This window comes from Mustela lutreola, chromosome 8 (assembly GCF_030435805.1).
Source record: "Mustela lutreola isolate mMusLut2 chromosome 8, mMusLut2.pri, whole genome shotgun sequence".
Classification (NCBI taxonomy): Eukaryota; Metazoa; Chordata; class Mammalia; order Carnivora; family Mustelidae; genus Mustela; species Mustela lutreola.
Window position 1 is genome coordinate 113,771,018 of NC_081297.1, and position 23,180 is coordinate 113,794,197.

The window sequence follows — 23,180 nt, forward strand, 5'->3', positions numbered from 1 at the left end:
GTCAAATTATGAGCATCTGTCATACCCTTGACATACACCCTGGACTTCATATTCTTGGAGAGGGATCTTAAGAACAGAATTTTAGGGATTGCTTCTAGGCGTTTCCTTGGTAGTAAATCTTACAGTTTACATAGGCAATAAATATTCTTTTTTTTTTTTTTTAAGATTTTATTTATTTATTTGACAGAGAGAGATCACAAGTAGATGGAGAGGCAGGCAGAGAGGGGGCGGGGGGAAGCAGGCTTCCCGCTGAGCAGAGAGCCCGATGTGGGACTCGATCCCAGGACCCTGAGATCATGACCTGAGCCGAAGGCAGCGGCTTAACCCACTGAGCCACCCAGGCGCCCCAATAAATATTCTTTTTGTTAATATCAGTAAAAATGAAAGAAAGAAACTAACAAGTGTGGAAAGGATGATACAAAAATAATGTTAGTACTTGGAAACAGCTCCTTTTTGGTACAGAATAATTTATTTTGTTCTCTTAAGTGTTTCGTCTACCAGGAGAAGAGAAATCGTCTATAGGGACTAGGAGTTGCCATCTGGTGATTTTATACAATATTACTATTTAAAGAGCTCTATTTTTCCCAATTGTAATACATCTAAAGACTCATTCTTTGGAGATTTCAGTGACTGTGCCTAGGGAGCAGATTTTTTTTTTTTAATTTTTCCTGAGCATTCAAGAAAATAGGGTAAAAGTTATTTTCATTATTTAAAATACCTACATAGATTTGTAATATAAACATAAGGAATGGAAAGAAAAATGGATACGTATCAAGAATCAAATCCATTAAGTTGGTGAGAGTCCACAATATTTTGAAACATGCCGTCAAAAATGATCTTAATATATTTCCTCTGGAAAGGCTACCATGTTACAAACACATGGATTTTGAATACATAGAACAGATGGCAAGTTTTCATTTTATTCAATTACTTTGCAAATGGATGAACCAAATACCAGGTCGAATTTTTATTTTTATTTCATTTGCACTTTAACTCTAATTACATATAATAGAACGCTAAGAAGAATTAACAGTCTGTTTTATAGAAACATAACAATAATAATGTATGATTATTGATTCAAAATCACCATTCCTGGGGAAAGCCTAGAAATCAGTATGTCAGCAAGTAAAATATAAAATAATTGTCAACTTTACATTTCAAAATATGGATGGTCATGTATAGCTGTTTTGGTGATGACTAGCATTGAGGTGTGTTGTTAGGTTAAAATAATAAATATATGGCATAAAAAAGAAAGATCATCTTTAGAAGATCAGGCATGAGACTGCCAATTTTGGTTTTTAGCCAAACTGAATTTCACTGGGATGTTACTAATTTGACTGGTGGTGGCCATTTGTGTTTATTTTTGAAAACTGTTGCATTTTATATAAGCACAAAATATGATAATACATATGCAACTTAGACCAGAAAATACATTAAGCTATAGACCTGAGGCTTGTATTTTCAATTTTGATTTAAATGCTTACTTGCCCACAGCAATATTTTATGAAGCCCTTGAACTTATGAACTCATGCCATTCTGTATGGCTAGTTTCACAGGTGCAATGTTTGATTACTTTTCTGAATGACCACTAATATTAATTTGTGTACATAATTCAGAATATTCTATTTTGAAATACAACATAACATTTCATTTCAATCTACTGATTGAGTCCTCTAGGGAGGACAGAGATTATTAAATTTTCAAAGCTTCTTGGTGCTATTCCTGTATCTAATAGAAATAGCCAATTGGAAATAACCGCTGTGGTTTCTCCAGGGAATCTAGCTGTACCTTATTACACAATGTCCATTTTCTGAGACATAATGTAATCATAATTAATCTCAAGCTTATTAAATTTCTCTACTGGCCTTTGGAGATAATTATTTTTATGAGAATAAATTCTAGAAGTTTCTAAAGAAACAGTGAGGCACTGCCCGTTAATATCATTGTACACCTGCTGCTGTTGTGAAATCTGCTTCAGTAAATGAACGTTATAAAATAAATTAAGTATTAAAGATTACATTTTCAACAATATGTATTTTAAGTTACAGTCCTAGAAAATGAAGATAATATTTAAAATGTCCTACTAAAACAAACACGCTTCCTACTTGCTTTCACACACAAAGAATTGTAAGCATAATTTAGATGTTATTATAACAATTTAGAGTCATTTTCATGATCACCAATTTTATGCTTGGCTTTAGTATGGTTACTTTTTTGTCTCTTCTATGGCTATTATTTAATTATTATATAACATTTTAGTTTGTCAGTGCAGGGTTGAACACACAGGTTCTTTTAAAAATGTTTATGGAATGAATGCATAGATTCTCAAACAAATCTTTCAGTTCTTCCCCATCCACTTTGATGTGGACAGAGAAATGAAATAACAAGCTTGTTGAAAATGTGCATTCATCACATAAAATATTGAATTGAGGATCTAGCCAATAGACAAGATGCATGAATCTTAAAACACCAGGTATTTCAATGGATCTGAACATTCCTGTTTGCTCTCAGTTCTCAGATTATTACAAATGTTGAAATGAACAGAAGATTGACCACTGAGTAAATCAGATATTATTGTCAAATAGAAAGTGACATGTGGAAAATAACATGTTGTACTCTTGGGCAATACAATTATGTTAATAAATATATGCATTGCCTTGAATGGTTGTAATATTTAGTCATTGGTTTAGATATTGAAGGAAAGTCACACATAAACTTTCAAATCTGTTGTCTTTCCACATGTGAGGCCAGAATCAATTATAAATTATAGTACTCTGAGAAGATAATGTATAAATTGAAAACTGTAAGATTATTGGAAGTTGGGAGCTTCCAAGGTTTCTTTATGTATTCCCAAACTGTTCTCTGTGATTTTGTTCTTACTAATATTTCCCAGGCTGAATGTATTGATACTTTGTCTCTGCTATCTCTACATTATAGAAGACTGAGATGTGTTTCTAATCTCATTGTTTTCATGTACTTGGAGTCTATTCCCAGCCCCAGTGATGTTGACTTGATTAGGTCAGTGATAAACTAGAGAATGGTGGCCAAAAACAAAAGAAACAATGTTGTTAGCTAGTCATTCTTAGAAAATATCTGGATACTGGGAAATAGTCTTTTCATCCAATTGCTGACTTCCTTATATATAATTTCATCAGGACAGTTACTATACTTTTCATCATGTGTTTTTTCTTCTCTTCCAGCTTTGGTACATTTATTCTGCAATACAATTTTAAAGAATTGATTAATACTAAGAGACTAAAAGTTGTTCTTAATTTTACCTTATAGTACTGATTGTAATAATCTTAATTTTATTTTATAATTTTCCAGAAATTTTTAGATAAAATGACAGAAACTTAATAATAGGTCTATCTATTTTGATTTTTTAAAAAATGAATCTCCATGAACTTGTCTTATAAATAGTAGTACAGGCATTCTGTGGTTCTGATGGAACCCCAGGCTGTCTCGGGTTTAGATGGCACTTGTCTAAAAGCTGGAGAGCATATTGTTTATAGAACTTCAAGCTGGAGGTCATGGCTCCCTTTATCTGAGGATGCATTCTAGGGTTTTTACAGTAACTTCTCTATACAATTTTAAAAATCTGAGCTTCATTCTGTGTTTGTAAGCTGAGTATCAATTTTCTTATTGATGGACTTAAATTCAACAACTAAAAACCCAAGACTGAGAAAAAAGAGTCATCAATTCCCTCCATTCTAAAGAATGATAAAAAAATAATTAAGAGGCCATGATCTTTCTCATGGCTGATTACAGATAGCTCAGCTGTTACATATCATTGCCCTAGTCTCTATTTCAGCCTTGTTTATCAAAGCAGAACCTCAGGGAATGGGGCAAGCTGAACATTGTCCAAATTGTAAATTATTAATCTAGGGTTTTCACTTTGCCTTAACAGTAGAGAAATGGTGTTTACTAAATCCAAGGGAGAAAGGCTTAAGAAGTGCCACTCCCATGGGACACGTGGGTGGCTTGGTCTATTAAGCACCCAACTCCTAATTTCAGCTCAGGTTGTGATCTCAGGATCCTGCGAGCCCCAAGTTGGGCTCTCAGCTCAGCATGGAGTTGGCTTGAGATTCTCTCTCTCTCTGTCTTCCTCTGGCTCTCCCCCTGCTTGTGTGCTTGCTCTCTCTCTCTCTCTCTCTCAGTAAATAAAATATTAAAAGAAAAAAAAAAAAAGAAGTTCCACTCCCAGAAATTAGAAGTCAGCATTGGCCTGGTATCTTATTCCTCAGTTGAACATTTTCTTACACAACATGGTTGTTGATTTATGCCTATCTGTTCAGAAGTAAGAGTATTAGGTTATGACTATAAACTAAGTTTAATTTATTAACTTGTTAAAAATCTCTTACAGTTTAATATGTAATTTTTCTGGATCAAGTTATTTTAATATGATATTCAATTCTTCAAAAAAATATATTCTATAAATGTCATCCAAAATAACTAAAGGTAAAATTTTATTAGAAAAATAAAATAATTGGGGCACCTTGGTGGCTCAGTGGGTTAAGTCTCTGCCTTCAGCTCAGGTCATGATCTCAGGGTCCTGGTATCGAGTCCCACATCCGGCTCTCTGCTCAGCAGGGAGCCTGCTTCCTCCTCTCTCTCTGCCTGCCTGTCTGCCTATTTGTGATCTCTATCTGTCAAATAAATAAATAAAATATTTTAAAAAAAGAAATGACAGTATTTTTTTAACATAAACATCACTCAATTATTTGAATTCCATGTTTTTTTTTTTTTTAAGATTTTATTTATTTGACAGAGAGAGAAATCACAAGTAGGCAGAGAGGCAGGCAGAGAGAGATAGGGGAGGAAGCAGGCTCCCTGCAGAGCAGAGAGCCTGACATGGGGCTCGATCCCAGGATCCTGGGATCATGACCTGAGCCAAAGGCAGAGGCTTTAACCCACTGAGCCACCCAGGCGCCCCTTGAATTCCATGTTATAAGTGAAAATAACCCAGTAATCTATCACCAAAAATAACTGTTAATAACCTCATTTAGGTCCTCCTTCAATTTTTGTCAAAAGCAAATAATTTGAAAAGCATTGACTTGCAAAAAGATTGGTTGCCTAGAAGTGAAAGTCACTTACTTTCTCCACTTCTGAGAAGTATTCTTTAATGGCTTTACCAAAATTGACCTAACAATGGCTACCTGCACCTGTTACTCTAATGGCATCTGGTTTAACTGACTCATAGCTAAGACTTATGCTGTGTAGTCTTCACCATGCGTCAGGCACTATTTGTTCCTAAATCTGTTACATTAGGCTCAACCATGTGAAACTGAAATTATCAGTCAAAACCAGTTCGACACAGACATTTCATACAGCTTAACCTATTAACAATTCAACCCAGGTCGCCTGGGTGGCTCAGTGGGTTAAGCCTCTGCCTTCAGCTTCGGTCATGATCTCAGAGTCCTGGGATTGAGCCCCTGGGATAAAGCCCCACATCGGGCTCTCTGCTCAGTGGGGAGCCTGCTTTCCCCTCTCTCTCTGCCTGCTGATCTGCCTACTTGTGATCTCTCACTCTGTCAAATAAATAAACAAAATCTTTAAAAAAAAATAACAATTTAACCCTTATTACAACCTTATGGACAGGTCCTGCTAAGACTTCATTTTATTTTTTTTTAATTTTATTTACTTTTTTGACAGAGAGATCACAAGTAGGCAGAGATGCAGGCAGAGAGAGAGAGTAAGAAGCGGGCTCCCCGCTGTGCAGAGAGCCCAATGTGGGGCTCGATCCCAGGACCCTGGGATCATGACCTGAGCTGAAGGCAGAGGCTTTAACCCACTGAGCCATCCAGGCACCCATTGATACTTCATTTTAAAGATGAAAATTGAAGCATGGATGGATGAAGTCACTTGCCTAATATCTCCTGGCTAGAAAGTGGTGAAGCCAGGATTTCAATTCCTGTCATCTTGCTTTGGTTTTTCTCTTATTCATGAAATTAAGACTCCCCTCAATCTACCCAGAAAGGTATGGGAAACTAAATTACTCTAAATTTTAGTACATATTTGCCAATATAACATTTTTATAATTTTTTTTTCTTGCTGTGTGCTTTAAACAAACTGTCTAAAAACTCTGGAGCTGCAGATTTAGCTTAATTTTGTTACTATGCAATTTAGCTGGTAAAACCATTTCTCACTGTGAAACCAAAAAACTATTTTCAAAAAACTTCCTGCGGCACCTAGGTGGCTCAAGTCATGATCTCAGGGTCCTGGGATCGAGCCCCACATTGGCCTCTCCCCTCAGCAGGGAGCCTGCTTCCCCCCCTCTCTCTCTGCCTGCCTCTCTGCCTACTTGTGGTCTCTCTCTCTGTTAAATAAATAAAATCTTTAAAAAAACTTCCTGGAGCCTTGGCTGGCTCAGTCAGTACAGCATAGGACTCTTGATGGCAGGGTTGTAAGTCTGAGCCCCATGTTGGGGTAGAGATTTCTTAAAAATAAAATCTTGAAAACAAGACTTTCTGACAACAGTCTAACATCAGATATTATAATTTCCAGTAAGAAAACAAAGGCAATATAGGGGAAATTCTAAAGAAATGACAGAAGAGAATTTCCAAAGCTAAAGGGCCAGGAATTTTAGGATTGAAAGAATCCACAAAATACCTATTATACTAAATGGGGGGGGTGATTCTCGAAACCCATAGTGATGCACTTTGAATATTTCAGTATTCCAGGGATGAAGACAAGATCATAAAAGATTTTCAGTCAGAAAAACAAGTCTTCTTACGAAAGACTAAGAATTATACCAACCTCAAAATATTATCAGTAACACTGGATATTAGAATCTAATGAAGTAACATCTTCAAAATTCTGTTGAGAAATGAGTTGTTAGAATTTAATAAACAACCAAAATATCTCATCAAGCATAAGGGCCAACTAAAGCCATTTAAAAATATTTGTGGATGCAGAAGTTACCTCTGATAACCCCTTTGTTAAGAAGGGACTTGAGAATGTGTTCTTGCAAAAGTGAAAGTAAATCAGGAAAAGGGGAATGCGGAGTCTAATAAACAGTGACTCCAACCCAGAGTGGTGCTTTTCATCAGTAGAAAAGAACAAAGTGTGTATCCCAAAGTGTGTATGGCTATCTGTGACCTTTGAAATAGCAGCCTATACTATCCTTGTTTGTTTCATTAAATTACACCGTCTCTTGACTCTTAATAGTCATTTGGCACATACCACAGACTCTTTGTGTGATAGAACATGGATAGAAGTATACTGCAGATGTTAGACAATGTCCTCTAAATCTAACTTTGGGTAATAAAAATTTTAGCAAAATATAGTATGTTCGCTTATAGCACAGCTCCTGATCCTGTCTCCTCATGCCCAAAAAATACTTTGTTAGAAAATGGCTATCATTGCATTTATTTAATGAATCAATAATGTTAATAATTGCAAGCACAACTTTACTATATGACAAACAAATTGTTGCCCTTGAGTTGATGATACTAACAGTTGGACAAATCATTATGCAGCAGTTTAACTGCAATTACACATAACAGTAAATGAATAAGATACATATTCTAGATATATCAATATTTCTTTATAATAAAACTTGGAAAGCAGAATAAAATACTTTGTGATAAGGAAAGCCTAACTTCATTTTTCTATTCAGGTAAGCATTTTAATGCTCATTTTCAAAAGTATTATAAAAAACACTGAGAAATATAAAACATGTCTTGTAAAATAGAGTTCTCTCAATCAAGAAAAGATTAATTCATATAACAATTTATTTAAAAATTTAAATCAATATGCTACTTCTTATTACTTATTTTTTTAATAATGCATGTAATACATAGCCTAGATCATAAATCATTTATATACCCAGAAATATTTCCTTGCTAAATATGTGTACCTTCTTGTGATAGACTTTGTTACTCAGTCTCTGGGAATAACTAAATTATTCTATATGAAATCAGAGTGAATTCATCAATTTTACTAGCCAGCATGATCAAACTTTCCATGTATCTAAATAAAGAGAAACTTCTTTTACCCCAAACTAACGAGTCTAGGAGCTAGTGTATACTTTTGTTAATAAAAAGAAAGTATAGTCATTTTATAAGAAGAAATAAGAGGATTGAATAATTAAAATAAGTATTTCATGATATGACTTGATAAAACTGGTTTGGACTCCTTTGTTGAATAATACATATCAAATCGGAAAGAAATCATAAAAATTTTATCCATGGGTTTTACCCAATAGTATATTGAAAATTTTGGTGGTCTCAAAAAATATTCCAATTACATTGAAAGTATCTACTTCATTAACCTATACTGCTTCAACTCTTCAAAGATTTTCTTTTCACTAGCAACATGCCCCAAAGTTGAGAAGAGTTGAAAAGAACTGCTTATATTTATTTTTTCTTAAGATGTATTTATTTATTGAGGGAGAGAACAAGAGAGAGAGAGCGAGAGCACTGAGCAGTGGGCAGAGGCAGAGGAAGAGGGAGGAGGAGAGGTCTCCTCACTGAGCAAGGAGCCTGAAGTGGGGTTTGATCCCAAGACCCCAGAATCCTGACCTGAGTCCCCCAGGAGTCCCAGAACTGCTTATATTTAAATTCTTGAAAAGAGTTGCTTTCAATATTTAGTATTTCTTAGCTATGTTATTTGCTTTGCTTTTGTGAAACTCCCTCAAAATTTGTGCATTCTGTGAAAATGGTAACATGCGAGAGGTGAGGTCTTTAAACAACAAGGAACAGTACCAATCCGTTTTAAGTCTCAGTTTCTCAATTTTCTTTTTTTTTTTTTTTAAAGATTTATTTATTTATTTGACAGACAGAGGTCACAAGTAGGCAGAGAGGCAGGCAGAGAGAAAGGAGGAAGCAGGCTCTCCGCTGAGCAGAGAGCCCGATGTGGGGCTCAATCTCAGGACCCTGGGATCATGACCTGAGCCAAAGGCAGAGGCTTTAACCCACTGAGCCACCCAGGCACCCCAGTTTCTCAACTTTAACAGCAATGTCTATAAGACATGGAAAGACACAAGTCCTAAGGTGATTTATATTTCCTTGGTTATCTGTTGACAATGATTTATCTTTTTAATACCAATATTTTGAAGTCACTTTGATGTCCAGAGAGAATTTTGAGACGTATGCCGTCCTTCTGTGAAGCCATACAGAAGAGACTGGAAAGGGGAAGTGCCCTTCAGTCTCTTCCACAGATCATTCAAAACTAGGTTAGTCTTAGGAAAGAATACATAAGAAATGGAGTATATGGGGGTGCCTGGGTGGCTCAGTTGGTGAAGTGTCTCTCTTCGGTTCAGGTCACGATTCCAGGATCTTGGGATCCAACCCCTGCTCAGTGGGATGCTTGCTTCTCCTGCTTATGCTCTCTCGTTTTCTCTCTCTCTCTCTCTCTCTCTCTCTGTCAAATAGAAAGAAAGAAGAAGGAAGGAAGGAAAGAAATTGAGTATCTAGAAATTTATCCTCTTTTACCTATCCTTGCTCCTTTATTGCTTTTAAAGTCTTCAGGGTACAGCCATTTGCAGACCTAAATTTAAAGACTGCTTCAAGAGCACTGCAAAGGCAGTGAGTAGAGAATACTAAAGTCTCTATATGCACACAACCAAGTCCAGACTCTTTAATAACTGGAAGAACAAATGGCGGGATAGACAGATATGCATGCATGTATACACACGTTTTAGATCATCTGATAGCTTCTTTTACCATCATGCCTTGTAATTTCTATGTAAATCTGTGTTTATGATTTTATTAGACCAAGATATAACATAAGACTATGCCTAGTAGTTAATTTTCATATTTCCCAGCCTAGGGTCTATAGATCCTTAGTAATCCACAGATACATTCTCAATAATCTGTTAGTTCTCAGGTCTGAGAAATTCTGGTTAATAGATTTAGTCATGAGGGGTCAGGCTATCAGAGACAATCTCGTTGGGGTCAAATGTAGCTCTCCCATTTATTAGGTGGAGATCCTTAAGCAAGTTACTTTTCTGCTCTGAATCTCAATTTTCTCATCTGTAAAATGAGGGGGGGGGGAAATGCTCACTTCCTTTCAGATTGAATTAATTAAGGGGAACATTGCATTCACTCATAAAATCAGTCAGCCAAAAATGCTATTTCAGAATGACAGAGACTCCTTATTGTTCTGATTTGGATTCTGGGTATAATGAAATAAAAACAATGTACAATACTTCAGAAATAACTGTACTACTTTTGTTAGCCCTCACGATCAAAGTTTTTCCATGCACTTGAAGAATGAGAAACTTTATATTGCTAACAATTAATCAGTCTTGTAGCTATGATGCAATTTTGTTTTTTTAATAGCAGAAACTATATTCACTTTAAAAGATGAAATAAGAATTAACTCTGATTTGAATGAGTATTTCATGATATGATTTGATAAAATGGGTTGGTAATATTGATTTTCATTAAATCAGACTCTCTACAAGCCCAAATTACTCTTTTTCTACTGAAGAAATTGTACAGTAGAAAGATCTTAGCAGAATATATGGAGCATGTAGGGGAAGAAAATATTACTAAACATTAACAAAGGCATTTTAGTGTTTTGCAGGCAGAGTGAGAATGTTTTGGCTCTATGGTAAGTACTATATACTTCTAATTTAGATGCACATTTCTTATTGTAAAAATGCAGGAAACATTTGGTAAACAGCTTTCCTAGCAATATCCAGATCAATGCCATCTTCATTTAGATAAATTTGTACAGAATTAATGATAATATAATATATAGTAACATTGAGCATGTTCGGTGGTATTTAAGAGAGAAAGGCATAAGAAAAGTTTAGAATTTTCTTCATATCCTTTGTATTATTCAGATTAGACTATCTACTATAACAAATATCCTTAAATCTTGATGGCTTACAACAGTAGGGATTTATTCCTCATTCGTATCACATCGAAGACAAGAAATGGTAGACTCTACTCTTTAGGGTTTCTCAGGGACTTAGGCTCCTGTCATTTATTTCCACCATATTCTAAGGTCTTGGAGATTTCCAAAGGATTTTCTGCAGCTAGATAGCAGGAGGTACAGAAAATGATCTTGTTCAAAGGTTTAGGGACCACACTTGGAAAATACACGTCATTCAGGCCCATATTAGGCTCAGAACTTGGACTCTTGGCCCCCCTCGTGGGGGGCTGGAATGTAGTCTAGCAGTACACTAAAGGAGAAGTGAACATAGGTATTGGTATCAACCAGCTGGGCTTTGCCAATCTTCCAAAGAAATTCAGGAACCTGGGGTGCCTGGGTGGTGCAGTGGGTTAAGCCTCTGCCTTCAGCTCAGGTCATGATCTCAGGGTCCTGAGATCAAGCCCCGCATCGGTCTCTCTGGTCAGCAGGGAGCCTGCTTCCCTTCTTTCCCTGCCTGCCTCTCTGCCTCTCTCTGTCAAATAAATAAATAAAATCTTAAAAAAAAAAAGAAATTCAGGAACCTTGCTTAAAATTAACAGACTCTTGCTGATACAGTAATGGCATTACATTTTACAAATGTGTCTGTTGCATTCACAAACTACTTTATTTAATCATAAATGAAATTAATTCATTGATTCCTAATTTCATGATACTCTGAACAATCTTTTATATGTATTGACTTAATTCTATCATAATGAAATTGAGTTAATTATAACAAAAGCAATTAAATAATTGCCAGCAGGTTAAATTTGAGTCCTTTTAAATCCAATTTACAAAAGCAAAATCTACAAAGATTAAGCAGAGTTTTCCATAACACCCAAGTAAACAAGCAACAAGCATTTTGAGGTTAGTAATAAAAATAATGATTATAAAACTAAAGTCTCATATAAGCTCTTCTTGTAAACAAATACTACATTTAAGATAAATATAAAATATAATATATATAAGATATATAAATATAGGATATAAATTTTATGATGATGAGATCTAACAAGAAAGGACTATTACCCAAACTTTGCTTTATATCTTAGTGTCTTCAAAGGTATCTGAATTATAAATATTCTTCAGCCTTCTAGTTTATTATTTATTAGATGTTAAAACCTGGTCTATTGCTTTGTATTCTCAAAACACTCATACCCAGAACTTTAAGTTTCCTATTCTCTCAAAATTCTAGTTACTCAAGGTTGGGGACCGGTGTCACTTTTAATTTATTTTTATTGCAGCGGCATTCAAGACATTTGGGATTTAAATTAAAAAAGAAAGGGGTGCCTGGGTGGCTCCGTTGGTTGAGCCACTGCCTTCGGCTCAGGTCATGATCCTGGACTTCCAGGATCGAGTCCCACATCGGGCTTCCAGCTCTTTGGGGAGTCGGCTTCTCCCTCTGAACTTCTCCTCTCTCATGCTCTCTCTCACTCATTCTCTCTCAAATAAATAAATAAAATCTTTTAATAAATAAATAAATTTAAAAAGAGAGCGGGCTCAAGTACACAAAATCTGAAATGAAAGGAGAGAAATAGCCACTGACACCATAGAACTACAAAGGACTGTAAGAGAATATTACGAAAAATTATATGCCAACAAATTGGACCCTCTGGAAGAAATGAATAAATTCCTAGAAACATATAATATACCTAAACTAAACCTAGAAGAAATAGAAAATTTGAACAGACTGATTACCAGCAATGAAATTGTATTCAGTAATAAATAAAATTCCCAGCAAATAAAAGTCTATGACCAGATGGCTTTACAGGTGAATTCTACCAAACATTTAAAGAGGAGTTTATACTTACGCTTCTCAAACTATTCCAAAAAATAGAAGAGAAAGGAAAACTTCCGAATTCATTTTGTAAGGACTGCATTACCCTGATGCCAAAACCAGATAAAGACACTACAAAAAAAAGAGAACTATACGCCAATATCTCTGATTTACATAGATGCAAAAATCCTCAACAAAACACTAGCAAATCAAATCTAACAATACATTTAAACTTTTTTTTAAAAGATTTTATTTATTTATTTGACAGACAGAGATCACAAGTAGGCAGAGAGGCAGGCAGAGAGAGAGAGAGGAGGAAGCAGGCTCCCTGCTGAGCAGAGAGCCTGATGCGGGACTCGATCTCAGGACCCTGAGATCATGACCTGAGCCGAAGGCAGCGGCTTAACCCACTGAGCCACCCAGGTGCCCCCAACAATACATTTAAAAAAAAAAATTTACCACGATCGAGTGAGATTTATTTCTGGGATGTAAGGTTCAATATTCATGTATCAGTCAATGTGATATAACATATCAACAAGAGAACAGATAAAAACCATATTGTAATTTCAGCAGATGCAGAAAAAACATTTGATAAAGTATAACATCCATTCATGATAGAAACCTTCAATGAAGTAGGCTTAGAGGAAATATAGCTCAACATAATAAAAGTCATATATGAGGGCGGCTGGGTGGCTCAGTGGGTTAAGCCGCTGCTTTCGGCTCAGGTCACGATCTCAGGGTCCTGGGATCAAGTCCCATATCGGGCTCTCTGCTCAGCGGGGAGCCTGCTTCCCTCTCTCTCTCTCTGCCTGCCTCTCTCTTCATCTACTTGTGATCTCTCTCTGTCAAATAAATAAATAAAATCTTTGGGAAAAAAAAAAAAGTCATATATGAAAAATCCACAGCCAGTATCAAACTCAATGGTGAAAAACTGAGAGCTTTTCCTCTATGCTCAGGAACAAGACAAAGATGTCCACTTTCGCCACTTTTATTCAACATAGTACTGGAAGTTCTAGCCACAGCAATCAGACAATAAGAGAATAAAAAGCATCCAAACAGGTAACAAGTAAAACTCTCAGTATTTGCAGATGAGATGATACACTACATAGAAAAGCCAAAAGACTCCATCATAAAACTAGTAGAACTGACAAATGAATTCAGTAAGGTGATAGGATACAAAATCCATATACAGAAATCCTTTGCAATTCTATCCACTAACAACGAAGTAGCAGAAAGAGTTCCGGGCAGTCAACATTTAAAAAAAGATTTTATTTATTTGGGAGAGAGAAAGGAGTAGAACATGAGCAGGGGTGGGGAAGGGTCAGAGAGGAAGAGGGACAAGTAGACTTCCCATTGAGCAGGGGAACCTGAGGCAGGGGGAACAGGCAGAGGGAAAGGGAGAAGCATACACCCCACTGAGCAGGGATCCAGGTGTGGGACTTGATCCCAGGACCCCGAGATCATAACCTGAGCTGTAGCCTATACCTTAACTGACTGAACCACCAGGGTGCCCCAAGCAGTAAACTATAAACATTATGGATAAAGCATCAACACAGTGCCCTGCCCTCCCTTCTTTCTTTTATGGGTGTTCTTACGGTTTTTTGTTTTGATTTTTTTTTGTTTTATTTATTTATCCATTCATTAAGTCAATTGACAAGTCAGTTATAGTTTCCAACACACACTTATTAAACACCCACTATGTACTAGTGCGATCATAGAGTCCATGATTCCTCTGTATATTAGCTCCTTACCCTCATTGTTTGGGGCCCTCCGTGAAGTACAGGAAGTGCTCTAACAGGGGAAGAACATAACGAGAGGCAGCTACTGTACTTAGAAACCTTTCTGGAAGAAAGGACATATAAGGACAGATCCAAAGGCTGGCAAGAAATTAAGCAAGTGAATAAGAACAGAATGATCTACTAAAATGAAACTGTGTCTATAAGCAGAGGGGGTGAGAAACAGCCATAAAGAAATCGAAAGTCCAGTGGCGACTTGAGGATATGGTATGAGATGCAGAAAGGGAGGTACAGACGGGAAAAACATTGGAGGGCCTTCTAAGTTAAGTTGAGGAACTTGGGGTTTATTTGGAGTGCAATAAGCAAATCTAATTATCTTCCCAGTTTCTCTTCTGCCTCTGGCCCACATGGACCATTTCTTGTGGGTTTGGTTTCTCTTCTTGTTGCACATGTCAGTGTAGTATCAGAGCAGATACTGTTCTCATGCTGACTACAGGGCTATCTAAAACTTCAGTTAATGCTATAATGTTCAGCTTCCAGACCATTCCATCTGTGTTTTTATTTCCAAGCATCTAGGAAGATTCATTTCTCCTTTTCTCAAGGTAAGTTGATGCTAAGTAAAGTACAAGGAAGAATATTACCTTTCAGGAAACAGCATCGTCGCACACATATGTTCACGTGCACACACATGCGCACGCACGCGCGCGCGCACACAAACACACACACACACTTAAAACCTTCGATGACCTCTTGTGGCCCTGAAGATAAATTTCATATTACTCTATGTGACTTAAAAGGTACTAATATGACCTTATAAGTCCAGACAACGTCTTTACTTAATCATTAGTAACCACGATGTATGGTGAGGCGGAATGGGGCAGGGAGCATGCAAAGAGGAAGGAAAGTGTTCTAGACAGAGGTCCCAGTAAATGAAAATAACTAGAGATGAAGATGAGAAAAGTGTATACCCATCAGAATCTCTGAAGAAAAAAAAAAAGCTATTTGCATACACTGCTTTTTTCGTCTTGAAAACTTTTTTTACTCTGTTTCTTGTTCAGCCCGTCTATTCCCACCTTTCTGAGCTTAAAAATAATCTCCTCCAAGCAGCCTTCTCTGGTTTACCTCTTGTCCCACTCTCTTCAACAATGATCGTGGGCTCCTACATTCCCACAGCCCTTTCTTATAATGAAATATTTAATCTTCTCTCCTTCTTATTAAGTTTCATAGTAAGAGTCTTGCTCCTGTCGTATTCCTATAACCCAACAGGATGCCTTCCATGTACCTGGTACCTAAGAAATTCATGTGAAAAGCATGAAAGGAAATAACCGTTGTTTGGTGTCAACAATGAATGAAGTATTGTACCAAGTACTTCCTGTCCATTATCTCACTTACGTTTCCCAGTACTAGCCTCATTTTACACAGGAGGCAACTCAATTTTGAAATAAGAGACTTGCCTCAAATTGTACAGCTTGGACTGAAACCAAGGACTGTCTGACTCAGGAGCCTGAGATCTTAACCTCTATATCATGATAATTTCTCTCTGGTCCTCCCAATGATAATTACTCCTTTATTTTTGATGGCCTGGAACTTACAGCTTGTTTCGCCCACATCAAAAGTTATTGTGGAGAGTGGGAAAAAAAACATACAATTTTAATGCATTGTTAAGTTCCCGTTCTCCATTTTTCTCTCCTTTGGATGACTGTTAGCTACTCATATATTTTGAACAGAAACATTTCAAATTGTACACCTCAGATTTTATTAATTTACCTCTATAGAAAGGATAGAAGTCCACTTCGTTGTTGTTGTTTTTAATAAAGGGGGTGGTTACAGGTAAGTTCAAGGTAGAATTTAAATAGTTGTGCTCTTTAGTTTTTAATAAATCTGTTTTGACTGTGTGACAATTGAATCATTGTCAGTTTTTAATGGTTTTTTTTTTTTTTTAGACCTATGTTCTATCTCCAAAGAGAATAGAAGTGGGTTGAGTCTTTCCTTTGCAAGCTTACTGACTGTCATTTTTCTAACCTAAGCTGATTAAGTTTAAGGTATTATGCTAAGCAAAATAAGCCAGTCAGAGAAAGACAAATAACATGATTTCACTCATATGTGGAATTTAAGAAACAAAACAGGTGGACATAGGAAAAGGGAAGGAAAATAAAATGAGATAAAAACAAAGTGCGAGGCAAACCATAAGATACTTTTAACTATAGGGAACAAACCGAGGGTTACTGGAAGGGGGATGCAGTAACAAGCTGATGGGCATCAAGAAAGGCACGTGATGTAATGAGGACTGGCTGTTCTATGCAACTGATGAGTCACTGAATTCTACCCCGAAACTAATACTACACTATATGTTAACTAATTTTGAACCTAAATTTAAAAAAAATAACTATTTTTTGAAAGGTGGGGAAAGTATTCCTACAAAGCCCCAAACCCCTGGATTTAGATCTTGCACACACCGTTGATTACCAAAAGTGAAATTGTAACAGTTTAGTTGCACATTCACATCATTGTCTATTTTGAGTTAATTTATAATTATACTACAGCAAATCGGTCCAATGATATTTTCTAATAATATTTGTGGAGAAACAAGTCAACTTTAAGGTTATAGCAACAAATAAAATTTGATTATCGTTCCATTATATACAACATAATCAAATCCCTGGGATATATTTATTTTTTACTGTAGAAGTCTTCACTCTGTTGTTTTGACTTTCGTCGAAACTTAAGAATTTGGTTACATATCTTAATTACAACATAATTTTATCAGCTTAGATTTTTTAAATGACCACAAATGCATTTACAGTGTTGAGGCTCAAATTTATTTTCTTTATATATAGAGTCTTAGAGAGTGTTGCTTCAGGTAGTTGCTTTATGTAGCACTGTTAAAATCAATAAGAATTATACATATGGTAGATAATTAAGAAGCATATAGAGGTCCAAGTTAGTTACTTTTCTGTTATTGCTTATCTAATCCTGAAAGCATAAGTGTTCATGTTTAAGGAAACTTCCTGTATTTTTACTCTAAATGTTTAATTCAAATATTGATTGTGGTCTAAGAGTTACTTAAGACAGTATTGCTCAAAGGCAGAAGTAAAGATTTCGTTTAGTTCTTAAAACATCTAACCCCAGGAAGACAACATATAAAGGGGGCATCCACATAACTGAACTCCTGCTCTATTTGTTCTCTCCTTTTTTTTAAAAGACTTTTTTCCCCTAGGATTTTATGTATTTATTTGAGAAAGAGAGACAGAGAGAATGGGAGAGAGAGAGCATGAGTGGGATGAGGAGCAGAGGGAGAAACAGACACCCGGTTGAGCAGGGAGCCCAGTGTGGGGCTCAATCCCAGGGGACCTTTGAGATCATGAACTGAGCCACCCAGGTGCCCTTCTGCTCTACATGTTTACACAAGGTGGCTCTTTTGTTTTTTTTTTTTTAAATGTTTTTCCATTACAGAAAACTTAACATGAAGAAAGCATGGTCTTGATAATATTGAGGAGGACAATTTTTGAGGAAACGGGTAAGAAATATCTTAAAGTAACTGAACTTTAATCTAAGCTTAGTAGGTTAAGAACTTTCCTGGGCACCTGGGTGGCTTAGCTGGTTAAACGTCCAACTCTTGATTTTTAGTTCAGGTCGTGATCTCAGGGCTGTGAGATCAAGCCCCCAGATTGGGCTCCGCTCTGGGCATGGAGCCTGCTTAATATTCTCTCTTTCCTTTTCCCTCCACCCTTCCCCCCACCACTCGTGCTTGCTCTCTCTCTCTCTCTCAAAACAAGCAAAGAAACTAAAACAACAACAAAAACCATTTTCTTAAGCAGTTTGAATGTCCTGTGCCTTGAATAGCCATGGAATGTACTCTAGTTAGTAAAACAGTGAATAGTATGATACAGAGTAAGTAAAGAATATTTGGCATCAACTATTTGGCTGTGTTAAAATTACATTTTTTAAGGGCCTAATCCACTTAACTATTCTTAGGATTAAGAAACTCAGAATGGGGTTGAAGATGTTAAATTTTGAGGGTTTGTTTATTTGCTTGCTTTGGTGGGGGAGAAGTCTGGGCAGTTTCCTTATAGCTCTCTAATATGGACCTGACAAGGGAGTTAAAAAGGCAGAGAATGACTGAAGAATTAAGTGCCTGTCTTCCCAAAAGGTAAAAGTGACTGTAACATCTAGGAGAAAGGATTTCCTGAACTTGAGTGAAGGTGGGACCCGGTGCTGAAGCTCCATGATGTGCAAACATGGTCAATAGAAGAAACAATATACCATCAGCACACCCAAGCCTCCTCTATGGTTGGATGCTTTGAAGACCTTTGGTCACAGATGTAGATTCAGGAGCTCCTGATTATGTTACCAGAATAGGAAGGTCAAAACATCGCTTCTGTTTTCGAAATTCATCCACTGGCTCAACTGAATTTAAAATAAAATCTAGGCTCCTTTCCATAGTCTATAATGTCCTTCATGATCTAGCTTCTCCTGTCTTCAGACTGCATCTCTCAACCTTTTGACATGCTCCAAAATCACTTGTTAACTTTCTGACTCCCCTACATGCCAAGCTTGTCCCAACCACGGAAACCCTATGCTTGTTGGTCCCTTTGTCTCTCCATTTAGAGTTCTCTTTCCCCAGATATTCACGTGTCAATTCTTTCCTATAATTCAAGACTTAGTTTAAATTATCACCTCCTAACGGAAGTCACTTTCTCACCTTTTACTTTGTCTTATTTTTACCATGGCCCACATCCTTATCTAAAATATTTATTTATTGTAGTATTATGTACTAGATTATCATTTCCTATATCTGGCCACTAGAAAGTAAACATCATGAGATCTAGCACATGGAGTATTTCTTTATGGCCTCTATTATTCATATATGCCTGACACAGAGTTGACATGGAACAATAGCTCATTGCTAAGAATGTTACCTGAATGAATGAGTATACATTGAACTAGCCAAATTTCCAAGAGCATCAGAGGAATTTGGAAGCAGGTGAAAGTCCAGGAAGCTCTCAAGATCTGGAAGATTCGGTGGAGGTCAGTCAAGGCATGGTCAGGACTGGCAAGCTGAATCTTTCATAAATAGGAGTACACAAAAACAGATAATTCTGGGGTCAAACACTAGAAGCAAAAAAGGCCTAGAAGACTCCTAAATTATTCCTAGATAGCACAGGTGCATTGGTTAATAAGCTACTCCTTGGGTTAATGCATTTGGCTATTGTACCAACTTGTTTAGAATAGGAAGCATTAGTTTTCATAGCTTCTGATTCCTGTTGCTTGTATCTTAGCCCATTTCTTATTTGTACTATCTCTTTTAGTACAGTAGCTTTTTAACCTATTATTGAAGATCCAGTTTAATAAATTCTAGTGGCTATAACAGAGAACTTGCATTCACTTTTGGAGCTTAGTGGTTAAACATCATTAAATGCACTGAGGCAGGGTTATTCTTTCCTGATTTGTATGGAATCCTAAACTGTTTAATATGAACATTGTTTGAAAGATAAGCATATTAATCAGGTCATGTCCCCTAAAAGTAACAAACATGATCTACAAAAATACAAATTTCAGTTATCCTTTTTTCAATGATATAAAATGTTTATTTAAAAAATATATTATGAAATATGAAGGTAAATTTGTACTTCAGCAAGACACCAATGGGACAAAGCAGAATCTGGGTTGAGCAGAGCACATCAGTTGTTCTCAAGCTTCTGTGTTCTGCCATTCTCTCTTAAGTGGCACCATGATGTAGAAACATACACAAACACAAACACAAAAACATATCACTAAGTGGGTCATCCCTTTAAAAAGTTATGATAAGAAGTACTTCTTTGTGCTAGGACACCATAAAGTATGGGGACAGTGAGGTTAAGCTAAGATTATACAACATACTCTGATTGAGGCTCACCGTCTTCTAGAGGAGAAGAGTTGGTAAAGGTAATTACAGCAGTGTAATAAGTTCTATAACAAATACATAGACAGGGCAGAGCAAAACAAGGGATCATTGCTTAATGTGATCAGGGAATGCATCCAAGAGATAAAGGGCTTTATACTAAGTGGTAAAGAGGGAGTTTGAAAGGTTGCCCAACTGAAGAAGGCACTGTAGTCAGAAGGAAGTTGGAGATCAGAAGAAATAGTATTTTTCAGAGAATTGCCAGAAACCAGGTACGGATAGGGCCAGGTATGCACATAGGGGAGAATATAATATATGCAAAGAGAATATAGTGTATGCAAATAGAAGAAGAATATAGTGTATGCAAATAGTGTATGCAAAGAGAATATAGTGTATGCAAAGTGTAGAAGAGCTATTTGGCAATACAGTTGACAGTTTGCATACAATACTTTCTTGTACAAGAAATGGTCTTGCCCATGTTCGTAGCTACCTCCAGTCATTATGAAAAACCAAAAGTATCCTTACTTTTGGTAGCCAGCTTCCAAGGTGGTCCCAGCCTCCAAGGTGATCCCCACTCATCCAGACTCTTGCTGTTCATACCCTTGGGTAGTCTGCTCCCACTTTGCACCACAGTTTGTCTGTGCGCCTGATAGCATGAAAGCAGAGCTGATAAATTGCCTTTCTTGAGATTGAGTCATAAAGGATTGTGAAGCAAAACAAACTGAGGGTTGCTGGGGGGAGGGGGGTTGGGAGAAGGGGGTGGGATTATGGACATTGGGGAGGGTATGTGCTTTGGTGAGTGCTGTTAAGTGTGTAAACCTGGTGATTCACAGACCTGTACCCCTGGGGATAAAAATATATGTTTATAAAAAATAAAAAATTAAAAAAAATTAAAAATAAAGGATTGTGAAGTCTCTCTTGGTATCTCTCTGTCCCTCTTTGTTTCTGTCTGTCTGTCTGTCACACACACACACACACACACACACACACACACACACACAAAGAAACCACTGGTCTGGGGAAAGGCAGCAGTCATGCCCTCAAAACAGTCCAATGAACTGAAGCCATCTGCCATGAGTGAGCATGGACCAGATCCTCTTGGACATTCAGATGACCATAGTTCTGACCAACCACCCTGACTACCACCTCATCAGAACCAGAACTAGCCAACTAAGCCATTCCAATTCCTGATCCATAGAATCTCAAATGATATAATCAATATTTGCTGTTTTCAGTTGCTAAGTTAAGGAATAATTTATTAATCGCCAATAGATAAGAATACACTATTCACTTCCAAATGCCGTCTGGGGAGCAGTATAGTTACCAAAGGAAAAATCACAGGTCGGTGCTAAGGGCCTTGAGCTTCTCCCCATAGGCAGTGGCAAGATACTCACAGATTTAAGGTAAGAGAATGAAAAAATTAAATTATGTTTTAGAAAGACTGTTTTTTGCTGTGAACCCAGAGTTTCCCATTCCCTTCTTGAGTCCTCCACTATTGCTTTTTCACCTACTTCTAAAGGGAGTAACAAACTAGAAGGGCGTTTGTTGACTTGTTTTCCTCCTGGCTAGACTGGGAGCTACCTGAGAAATGAATTATTGGTCATTATAAATAATTCTTTGTGTTCCTGGACTCCTGCTGAGCACGATGAGAGGTTCTCAGCAAATACTTGGGTTTGCTGAGTGATAGCAGCTAAATGTGCCTGGAGAAAGGACATTGGGCTAGCAGACTATTACATTAGCTCACTGCAAAAGCATTGAAGAAATAGCCTTCAGAGATGTTAAAGAAGAAGAAAGCAGAAATCAGCCAATTTACACACACACAGATTTAAACTTAGTTTGGCAAGTGTGATGGTTTTTCAAATAACCTAAACCTTTGTCCCGCCTCCTGGTGTTGTCATAGCTCTTAAGCAGATACAAAGAAGACTCCTCTAGTCTGTTCAGCTCAAATGTCTGGCAGAGCCCAATAATAGTATCTGAAGTTTGTAGCTAGAAAGCCACCAACCAAAAAAAAGGAAAAAAGATAAGATTTTTTAAAAAGTGAGTTTTGTTGCTCCTTCAAATGTGATGCATTGGTTTTTACCGAGCTGATACAAATTTCAATGGGAATAAATAATAAAATATTATAACCTATGAGCACTATATTCATATATTATAAGTATATAGATATAAAGAAATGAATTTTAGTTAGTTTCATATTTTACAGATACTCATGTTTCTACTCATGGAGAGAAGCACGTAGTGAGGAACTGAACTCTTCTGCCCATATCCAGCAAGGAGTGGAAGGAATAGAAGGAATGGAAGCATCTGGCCAGTAGCCATATGAGTCGACCACCTTGGAAGCTGATCCTTCAGCCTCAGTCAAACTGTGACCCTGTTGACATCCTGACTCTGGAAGCCTGAGATGCCAGAATCACCCAGGAAAGCCCAAGGTGATCAACCCATCCTGGTTTGCCTAGAACTTTCTTGGTTTTGACACCGGAAATCCCATGTCCCAGGAATTCCCCAAGTCCCAGGTAAACCAGAATCGTTTATCACCCTAATCTTTCCTGAATTCTCAACCCACAGAAACTGTGAGATAATAACTAGCCATTAAATTTGGGATTAATTCATTACACAGCAGTAGATACTAATTCTGGAAACATTGTTTATTACTGGTTGTGGGTGAAATATCAAAATGCAGGAATAAAAAAAAAGAAATGAATTTTATATTCATATCAAGATATCAGAGTGTCTTAATTAAACAAAAATGCAAGTGTAAGCAAGTAACAAAGACATGTTAACCAAAATACTTTGTATACATAAAACATCCTCACTGAAAATTCTAGAATGTACTCTAGAGCTCTTAATAAAATTTACAAAAACCTCTTTTAAAACAAATGTCCTAAGCAAGCCATAAATATTTATTTGTTCTGCTCTGAAAACA

At 36.8% G+C, this 23,180-nt stretch overlaps 1 long non-coding RNA gene across 3 annotated transcripts in view; it reads right to left on the reverse strand.

The window, feature by feature from the left end:
• Nucleotides 1–237: 237 nt before the first annotated feature.
• LOC131839217 (uncharacterized) overlaps nt 238–23,180 on the reverse strand; it is a 29,657-nt gene continuing 6,714 nt past the window's right edge. Inside the window, exons 2-4 of one of the 3 annotated variants that reach the window (XR_009356860.1) lie at nt 20,783–20,903; nt 19,296–19,440; nt 238–3,216 (exon numbers count right to left, since the gene is read on the reverse strand). This is a non-coding gene — a long non-coding RNA (uncharacterized LOC131839217). Of the gene's footprint in view, nt 3,217–8,327; nt 9,352–13,700; nt 14,990–19,295; nt 19,441–20,782; nt 20,904–23,180 lie in introns of those variants that run through there. The other 2 variants (XR_009356861.1, XR_009356859.1) reach the window with 2 other exon arrangements.